This window comes from Fulmarus glacialis, unplaced genomic scaffold (assembly GCF_000690835.1).
Source record: "Fulmarus glacialis isolate BGI_N327 unplaced genomic scaffold, ASM69083v1 scaffold5750, whole genome shotgun sequence".
In the NCBI taxonomy this organism is placed as follows: domain Eukaryota; kingdom Metazoa; phylum Chordata; class Aves; order Procellariiformes; family Procellariidae; genus Fulmarus; species Fulmarus glacialis.
In genome coordinates this window covers 44,647-54,521 of record NW_009188226.1, presented here as the reverse complement: position 1 = coordinate 54,521, position 9,875 = coordinate 44,647, and the positions used below count along the sequence as shown (strand labels likewise).

The following is a 9,875-nucleotide window of genomic DNA, read 5'->3' as shown; positions in this document are numbered from 1 at the left end:
TGAAATCAGTCAACTAGTTACAGAGCTCACCGGACATTTCAAACCCCTCCATCAGCAGCGCTGGCTGTCCTGGCCAAGAGCTGGGAAGCAAACGCTGTTGCGTGAGGTAGCTCAGGGCCTGCAAATATGTTGCTGTTGCAGAGTTTTGGGGGCATTTGGGAGGAGTTTGGTGCTTTGAAGAACCTAGGCTTGATTTCAGGTGGAGTTCATGCATAGAAAAACCCTGTCCTTACAAAACGACAGGCAGAACACGCTCGGTACACAGCTCCAAATGCAGCATGAGCAAACTGTGTTTGCACGGATCCCCTTGGAATGAATGAAGCTGCAGCCAGTGCATCCATCTGGGGCTCTTCTCTAAGATCAGGACCTATCTCTGCACTGTGCTAACTGTAGGCGTTTTTTTCCCCCATGCCTTGAACCTGCAGAAACGGAGTGGTGATGGGGGGAGGAGCGAAAATGGAAGAGACATAGATACAGCCTCCAAGAACACTTACACATATTTTGCCGAGACTTAAGACTGAGTTTTGTTTGATCTGTGACCAGGCACGTAGAGGAATGAATAACCACATGCACAAAAAGGAAAAAAAAAAAAAAAAACAACAGCACATTTAAGTGCATTTTTTTTTTCTTGGAGATTTATTTTGTTTTAATAAATCTGACACCAGTCAGGGAGAGAGAAAAGTGTTGCAAGCCCAAAAGGAAAGCAGAGCACACTGAGGGTGCTGCAGATTCTTGCTCTCTTGAAGATGTTTCATCAGTATCTCTTTGAGCTCTCTCCCTAGACTCAGGAGTTGTTGGATTTCCCCCTTTTTTGGTTTTTTTTTTGTTGATTTTTTTTTTTTTTTTTAAAAAGCGAGCTTACTCGCCCGGTGTGTCTTCCAAGCTTTCACAGCTCTAATAAATAAGGAGCACCTGTAAAACAGTAGCTTGACTTAAGTGAATCTGTACAAAGGAAAATATAGAAATACAGTATATACATAGTGCTCATAGTGCACCATCACTACAAGGCTCTGGTTCAACTGACTCTGCTACCTTGCTCCCAACACCGCTGACACTTTCAGAGACACTGCTCCTGCAAACTGCTCCTCATTTCCCTGCAGCAGCCTTATAGAAAAGGTGTACTCTGAACACTCGAGAGTGAACAATTGCTTTATTCGAGTTAGTAAACAGTTACACTGAATCACAAGGTGATCTGAAATTTTTTTAAGGTTTTTTTTTCGTTTGTTTTTGATTTTTTTGTGGGGTTTTTGTGGGGGTTTTTTGTTTTTTTTTTCTTTTTTTCTTTTTTTTTCGTATTTGTCAGAATGGGATACTCCACGACTCTCTTACCAATTCAGTGCCAGTATAACATGCTCTAGTGTACTTTTGGACTCTTGGCTACAACTGTACAAGTGCACACAAGTAAATTCTACCCTGTTATCCTCCACCCACTGATTGAGGATCGAATTGCACATTTCTCTTAACCATGACAGGAGAAAGCAAACAGTGAAACAGAATCATGGGGGATCTTTCTCACTTTACCCTTGTTTTCATTGGTTTGTCCATACCATTCTAATTATCATGAAAGGGCTATGCATATGGAGAGATTGTCTCACTGCCTTCCTGGATCACTGAAAACCATCAGGGTTGAAATTTCATCCAAGTCTTTCGTGACGCCCAGCAAATATTCCCCTCAGATTATTTTACACCTTGAGGGAATTTTGGTCTTTAGTTCAACACTCTTGCTCTGTTCCCAAATGGGGCGCTATTTAGGGGAATTTAAAGAGAAAGCTGAGAAGAATAAACATTTACTGAGTTCTCTTGGCATTCAGTCTCTGAAAAACCACAGTATAAACTATTCATGCTGCTTCTTACATCTGTCAAATCAAAAATTAAAAGCCATAAAAGTGTAACACTGAAAATATGGCATTAGAAAGGATAAAGGTGGCCTTTGTAAAAATAACAAGGAAAGTATATTAGCCAATAAAATATTCTAACTCTTCATTTAAAAGTGCATCATGGGTAGGACAGAGATGACTCTGAAGCGTTGCTACTCCAGTATTACCCCTTTCCCCCATCAAAACTTGAATAGGTCCAAAACCATACAACGCAAATCACGATTCTTAGTGTAGCAGCAAAACCACAGCAGTTTTTCGAAGGAAAAAAAAAAATTTAAAAAAAAAAAAAAATCCGTATCATTGTCCAGTCTCAAATATCTGAACTTTGAAGTCAGAGAGGGAAAAGTACCTATGTTGGTCCGTGTGGTTTTTGAAACCAGGGCGAAAAATCCCCCCCAGCAAGAAACCAAGAGGAAAAAGTTCCTTGGAGGAGAAGAGTTTTTCTGAGCACACTGTGTGGGTCCATGATGTGCTGTCTTCTGGGTCAAAGGCACCCGTGGGACCGAGGCTTCCTCGGTGGGGCTTCGTGACAGGAAGCTGCTTTCTTTGCTGGAAGCTGCTTTCTTTGCTGGACTCTCAGCCAGAGGGGGTGGTGAGCGGACCAGCTGGTGTCATTCGGTGGAGTGACGTGGTTTGCTCTGCTCCCTTTCTCCATGCAAGGTACCCTGTCGGCGAGCGTTCCTGCAAAGCAGACAAGCAGAGGTGGTCAGGGCGAGCGGCGGGAGACTCATCGCAGGCGGGCTGGGCACCGCCTGAGCTTGCATGCAGCCTCACGCTGGGCGGGCAGCCAGGCAAAGACACAAGCCCACTGCTTCGGCCTCGGCTGCCCCTCATGCCGCAAGGGCTGTCGGTACACGCAGCCCCTGAGGTTGCTGGAAAGGAAGATGGAGGAATTCCTGTGATAGAAAGCTGGAAACTGATATAATAATAGTTCATTCTCTGGGTTTCATAGAGCGCCTTTCATCCTACAAGAGCACGGGTGAATAATGATACTTTGCAATTATACAGTACCCTTCACCCCTTGATCTCAGTGTGCTTTACAGAGCTGGGATGTACCACTGTCTGCACGGCACAGGTGGGAAAGTGGAGTCAGAGAAGGAGAAGCATTTGGACCAGGACCCCCCAGCACCTAGGATGGTGATAGGACACCGCACATGCCAGGGCTCCCCAGGAACACTTCACTGCACAGGCTCGTGTGCAGCTCCACAGGGCTCATCAGTCTCACAGAGAAACTGAGACGGTACCCGGAGACAGCTCCACTCTCATGTAAATACGCATCTCCCACTAACAGAGCTAACTCTGTAGGTACTATCCGTGCTATGCATGCAGACTGAAGATGCCCCTCTTGGACCTTCCCCAAATCCGTAGTCATACAAAGGAGAGATGTATGCTCAACACAGCAAAACCGAGCTGCAATGAGGGAGATCGGGCTGGAGTTCCCCACAACCTCCTTGGTCCTCTCTTGGGATGGTCTGCAACCAGTCTTGTACCACCACCATAGCGGCTACAGCACCAGGGGGTCACAACCAGCAGAGCATCGTGACTGACACTGCCTAGCACGACAAACAGAATTCAAATAAAGGCATTTTAGGACCCAAAGTAGAACTAGGCATTACTCTCACTGAGGTAAACTGCTACCAAGATCTGATATTTCCAGTGTTGAATGTATACATTTCCACGGACCATGTATGAGATGGGAACAAAACCCTCCAGATCCTGCTAGAGCTGATCACAGAATTAGGCAAAGAATTTAACTTACCAGTTGCTCCCTTTTTCTATCCTGGTCCTCATTTCCAGGTCCATTTTTCAGTACCAGACGTACTGACTGCTTTTGTTTTCTTTCTTTTGTCATTTTTTAGGACACAGAAGGAATGCATCCCACAGGACTTATTCAGACAACACCTTCTGAAGCCCACCAGTGCTTTGACTGGGTGAACACCACTGGAGCAAACACAGCTTTATTGATTTGAGGCCTTCATGAAGCTACATGATAGCTCCCCTAAAATAAGGTGAGCTTTGCCAGTGGTGAAGGCCAAGGTCATGAAAATCTTTGGAATCGTGATTCTGAAAACCCAAATCACCTTCTAATCAATCTAATGCAACTAACAACACCTCAGTGGTTATAAGCTCCTGGTGCCTTAGTTTATCTAGGGGCTGCTGGGTGATACATCGTGGCCTCATGTGCTTCAGGCTTCCCTTGTCAGTTGACCATGTAGACTGCCTAGCAGGGACTGTCCTCTCTCTCTGCGCACTGTGCTTTGGACTCTGTCTCCTTGGATGGGATCTGCTCTCCCCTGAAGATTTGGACTGAAATTCTGAAGTACTTACTGGCCTTAATTTTGGTGCTGGGTCACATTTTCTTTCTCAGTCTGCTCCACGATCTCCCCTTCACACTGGCTCCTCTGCAGTCCCTCTCGTCACTGTGCTTGTATCCCCGTGCCAAACCTCCACCCTTCTCAAAGCAGAGACTGGAAGACACATTGAATATGTTGACCAGCTCCTAGAGCACGGAGACCACTATATGTAGGTTAAGGAGTAATATTTAGGCTTTCAGGCAATGTGCCCAGCAGGATGAGCAGCTTTGTGCATACAGAAAGCTGTGGACAAGAACTAGACTGAGAACTGGGATGTATCCACCTACTAAGTACTCCCCATAGAGTACACAACTGCTCTCTGTCACTTTTTGTCTTGAAATCTTGCTCTGAGATTAACTAAAAAGGGAAGCAGAGAAAATAAACTGTAACGTCTGTATGAAACCTCGCTCTGCACTTCAGGTATTTTGCCTACTCCTCTCTTTCCATACATCAACGGAAATGAATTTCCATCCCTCACTAATCAGTCTCAAATGGCATGGCATAGCACAGACTGATAAGTGATCTGGATAAATGATCTGGGAGGGCATAAAGAAGTTCCCTAGCTCTCGATGCTTTCTGCCTGGAGCAGTCAACTAGCTTTGTAAGTCCTGTCTATTTTCCCCTACTGCAGATAGACTCAGTGTAACAGACTGTGCAGATTGGAGAGAAGGACCTTCCCTGTTGATTGGCTCATATGGCAGTCACTGCGTTTGATGAATGCATCTTTGTAGCGATCAAGTGACAGAATAAAAATCCATATCAGGCATAGCATGCGAAGTTTTATGAAAAAATGAGAACACACTAGTCATCACCACTTCACAGTTAGACGTTATACACCTTGTGCCAACACCAGTGTGCATGACCAGCACAATAAAGTCAGCTATTTATATCTCCCCCCCAAAACAAATTACTTTTTAGGGGAGCGACATATGCTCTTCACCCCAGCTGAACTTGCCCTCAACACACATCAAATACTGCTGGTCAGATAGAAAAATTGTGTCAGCCACAAAAGAAGAATTTTTGTAAGCATAAAGCCTTGGAGTTGAGCTTATGCGAGTTGCACTGAGGTGAGCACACTGGGTTCTGCCTGCTTTCCAAAGCTAAGCCGGTCTGGACTGATCCTGGGATGGAAGACCACCTAGAAGTCAGAGGCGGGCTGTAGTTTCAACCCCAGGAGGCAGCATGGAAAACATGACAGAAAGAGAACAAATAGGAAGGCTCATTTCTGCCCCACTGTCAATGCAGGGGGGCAAAAGGAGAATAACTCAGCTCAGCCAGATGACTTGGATGACTTCACCTATGCAGGCTCAGATAGCGACACAGTGCTCCTCTGAACAGTAGGTGAGAGCTGCACTGATGCCCTCTGTGGGCATCGTAACCTGAGCAATGGGCAGCTATGAAACAGGCTGCACCAATGCAGCGCTTCCCCTTTGGTTTATGCCCTGACACGTGAGGATTTAAATCCTTGCTCAAAACAACACAGAGTTAGAGCTTGGCAGGACAGTTTGGCAACTAGGGCAAAGCCTCCCCAGCAAGCTTCCCTCCTCCCTTTCTGCAGCTAGCCAGCTCTTTCCAGAGCTCTGCTGCTGCAGACCTACAGCCCTTCATCCTGCGCAGCCCCCGGCACTGGTGTGGTGGGAAGCTTGGCCCTGCTTGGTAGAGCCAATTGCTAGAAGTGCTCCTCACCCCACTCCCCCTCCATGCCTCCATGCTGAGGAGCCGGGTAGCTCAGCTGCAGGGGCATTTCCTTCCCCTGCTCCCCCATACCCAAGCACCGATTCCTGCGTGCCCGCTCCCAGCGCTGCCCCACGAGCCCAGTGTTGCCACACTAGCAGCATGCTCCTGCTGGCAGTGACAGCCACCAGAAATAGCTGCTTCTACCCAGTGCCCTCCCCGGTCATGTCCTACCTCCTCAGAAGGGCCATGTCATTGACATGGCTTTGGACACACGCATGCACGCAGACACACACAGTTTTTCCATGGTTGCTTCCCCCTCATTCTGCACTCCATTGAACATCTCTGTCTCCAGATTCACATCTTATTGTTCAGAAAAAAATTAGAGACTGGGTGGGGAGGGCTGAGGCAACCGTTGATGTGGGCTGGCATGGCAGAGTTTCCACCATTTAGCACAGCACTTAATTCACCCGGACAATGAATGCTGATGTGCTAAAAGAGGCCTAGTTCATCTGGGACATGCATGGCCCTAGAGTAAAGGCACTGCAATTATTTTCTCAGGGAAACAGCTCTGAAGATAAACCACAAGAGTGCAGCTAAAGTCAGCATGGGAGCAAGCTCAGCCCTGGAAACACTCTGGAATCATCTGTTACTTGTAATAGTTCTGTGATTTTTTTTTTTTTTTTTTTTTTTTTTTTAGCAATTCTTAAAACAGTTCAAGCTTCTTCATTAAAACCTTCCCCTTTGAATACTTGATGTTTTATCTTTCCATGAGCTAACTGAAGGGATGCCACATTGCAAGAGTCAGCGGAAGCCTTGAGCACCAATGGGTTTACAAGCAAGGTCCTTAAGCACCATCCCTTGATTTTGAAGGTGGTGTTTTCCTTCTGCTCTGGTCTTGTAAGCTATGGATCCTTCTCAACTTTGGGTCAGATATGCAACTCAGGCTCTCCCACCTACTGAAACATGAGCTGTAATCTGAGCAGACATTGTGACTTCAAGGAATGCATTGGGGAAGAGGCTTGGGATTTGCCCTCCTTTTATGCCTAGGCAGACGAAGTGGTAGGGACAGCTTAGTCACCCCCAACTCTGTGAATTGTTGCAGGGATGCACCAGAGGCCATGCTTGCAATTGTATCCGGTCGCCTTGTAGTCAGGGAAGGACCTTGAGGAAGAAACATGAACTGGAAAGCAGAAGGTCTGTTGTCTGCTGACTCCTGCTTCCCTGCATCTATTCCTAGAAAAGCCTTCGGGGAAATTTTACCAGTTTACATCTACGTTCGGCCCCTTGCTGGTACATTTAGTACTGTCTCTCACTAAACTCATTCAGCATATGTTAAATTGAACCCTGAAACTAGCTAGTGAAGTTAGGAACAGGGATGTATGTCACCATGCCCTTGTTATGTAGCAAGGAAATGGAGGAAATACAGTTCCAGGCTCTCCTTTGCGCTCCTGCATGGCCCAAGGGAAAATCACCTCTTAAAAAGAGGGAACAAAGGAATCATCACTGTGGAAGAGACTCTGAGAGTCACCAAGAAGATGTGGGCGCCGCACTCCTGTATTTACCAGGCAGTCAGTTCAATGAAGAGAAATGAGACAGAAATGAAGCCCTCTACCCCACTCAAATTTGGTGACAATTGTTCAAAACCCAGCTATCTAGCAGCAGAGTCTGACCTTGACTGCTTTGTTCCAGCCCCAGGCTCCACGGTAGGGATACAGCATAAGACAAAGGGAAAAGTAGTTTCTTCCCTCCCTTATACACAAAAAAACAGTGCTCCCCCCAAAATAGGAGTACAGTCTTGGCCTGGGTAAGCATGCAGCTCTTCTTCATAGCCAGTGGAAATAGGATTCCCTAAATTCAGCAGAGAGCAGCCACGTACTTGGGGAGAATGGCCTGGGCTGCTATAAATCCTCCCCTGTACCACCAAGCAGCAATGCAACTTCACCGTGCAACTTGCTCTGCACACACCCAGGGGACACGGCACCTCCTCTCCCCTTCAGTTTTGGATTCTCCTGGGCAAAAGAGCTGCCACCATGCCACAGCATTTTAAATGTCCATTTTGTCATGTTCCCATCACTGTCAAGCTTTTTGTGAAAGCAGCTCCCCACCGAACCGCACTGCTTTCTCCTTTCCTCTCCTTGTGGTACAGGGAGAGGAGGGGCAGGGGCTCACAAACTTCAACCCCGGAGGACCAGTGTCCTCATTCTCCTTCCCATGCCCAGGGGTGTTCCAGAGCAGGCACTGCGTTAGGTGCTCTGAAACACATCTGGGAAAGGCCTCTCTATCCACCAGCTGTGGAGGGAGGCAGAGGAGACCAGTCTTGGTGGGCCAAGATGAACATTTGTGCTCAGTTCCCCAGATTTCAGCATCGGTGCTGCTGTCAGGTGCCTCTGCCGTTGTCATCCTTCCTTCCACCTATACCACCTTCTACTTTTCAAAGTAGCAATCATCTCCCCAGAACCTCTCTAAATATTCTCTTCGTATAATTTTTCACCATTTCAAAGAAGTTTCTCATGGTTTAACCTTTTATAGAACAATTGCTAGGTGAGTTCATGAAACTCCCCTTCACTTTCAATCTGAACTAAAGGCAAAACCCATGTCAGCCAGGCCCTCCTGCCCAGCCCCAGGGCACCATCTTTCTCCAGGTTTTCACTGACAGGGGAGTCTCTGGTTTACATTTGGGGGCATTTTGAGGTACGTATGCAAGTCATGCAAAGAGGAAAATGCCACCGTGGCTCTGGACTTGTAATCTCAGCTGCCTCTGGCTGTGGCCCCTACGGCACATCACGGAGCCTGCCTGGGCCCAATCCTGCTTTACATTGGGGTAACTGGGTATATCTCCACAACAGCAAGGCAGCCCATTGCCCTCCAGTTAGTGCAGCACCAGTGTATTTGGCAGACCTGTAAACAGTTTGCTTTGCCCCACCGATGCTTCATATGCAGATGTGGCAGAAGATACGATTTTCCTTTTAAAAAAAACAGCCAAATTTTCAACTAATTCTCCCATTCTGCGCTGGGATAAAGCTGAGACTTTGCAAGGATCTTTTTGCAAAAAAAAAACAAACCCAAAAACATAAAAACAAAACATAAAAACTCAAACAGAAGGAAAACCAAATCCAGACAGTTTCTACTCTCCTTTCCTGAAAACAGGCAACCACTGTGATGTGATAACCCTTCTTTAAGCCTCCGATTTTGTCTGAATCAGAATAGAAACTTCAACTTGAATTTCAGCAGCCTCCTGTGGGCCCAAACCACTAAGCTTTTGGCTATTCTGAGGTGCTTCTCAATTTTCTTACCCAAGCTGATCTCTCCAGTAAAACCAGATAAATAGCCAGAAAAAGGCATATTAACTGTGGGTAGCGGTGTGGAGGAGGACGAATGGTGAGGATGGGGGTCTTGCTGAGCAACAGCCCGAACCTCCCTGTGACAGTCCTCCCCCTCACCTGCATTATGCCTGGGCCTGGCTTTTTCATCTGAAATACTGTTGTGGGCCACAAAATAATAACAATTACAATAACAACAACAACAACAATAACGATTTTTTTCAGCAGCAGCATTGAATCTTTTTAGTGAAAAGCTTCAGCATCCCATATCAGGAAGCAATCAACATCTTCCCATTTTCCCACGAACAATCCCTCCATCCGTAACCATCCAGGGCTGCATGCCTGCCACCGTCCTCATGGGGTTTCTCCCTGGTTTTCACAGCTCCTATCCTGGTTCATTTCAGCCTAAGCAAGAGCAGATACAGACTCATCCAAAGCCAAGGGAGCATGCTCAGGTGGCCAAAACGTCAGGTAGATTATACTGTGGGGGAAGGAAGAGGAAAAACCCACCCAGAACACATAAGGAACAAGCGGGTGAGACCTGGCATAGACCTCGGTGCAGTGCCAGGCACCTTAGGGCAACTCCCTTATCCCTAGCACTGCTGGCCACCCAGCGGCATGCGTTGGACCCAACCGTTGGTTGAGAT

At 46.9% G+C, this 9,875-nt stretch overlaps 1 protein-coding gene across 1 annotated transcript in view; it reads right to left on the bottom strand.

Annotated features, from left to right (window-relative positions):
• Positions 1-811: 811 nt before the first annotated feature.
• The window catches only part of SOBP (sine oculis binding protein homolog (Drosophila)), a gene marked incomplete at its 5' end in the record, with an annotated part of 52,652 nt that continues 43,588 nt past the window's right edge, over positions 812-9,875 (bottom strand). The window contains one exon of the mRNA XM_009577756.1: positions 812-2,558. The remainder of the gene's footprint in view (positions 2,559-9,875) is intronic.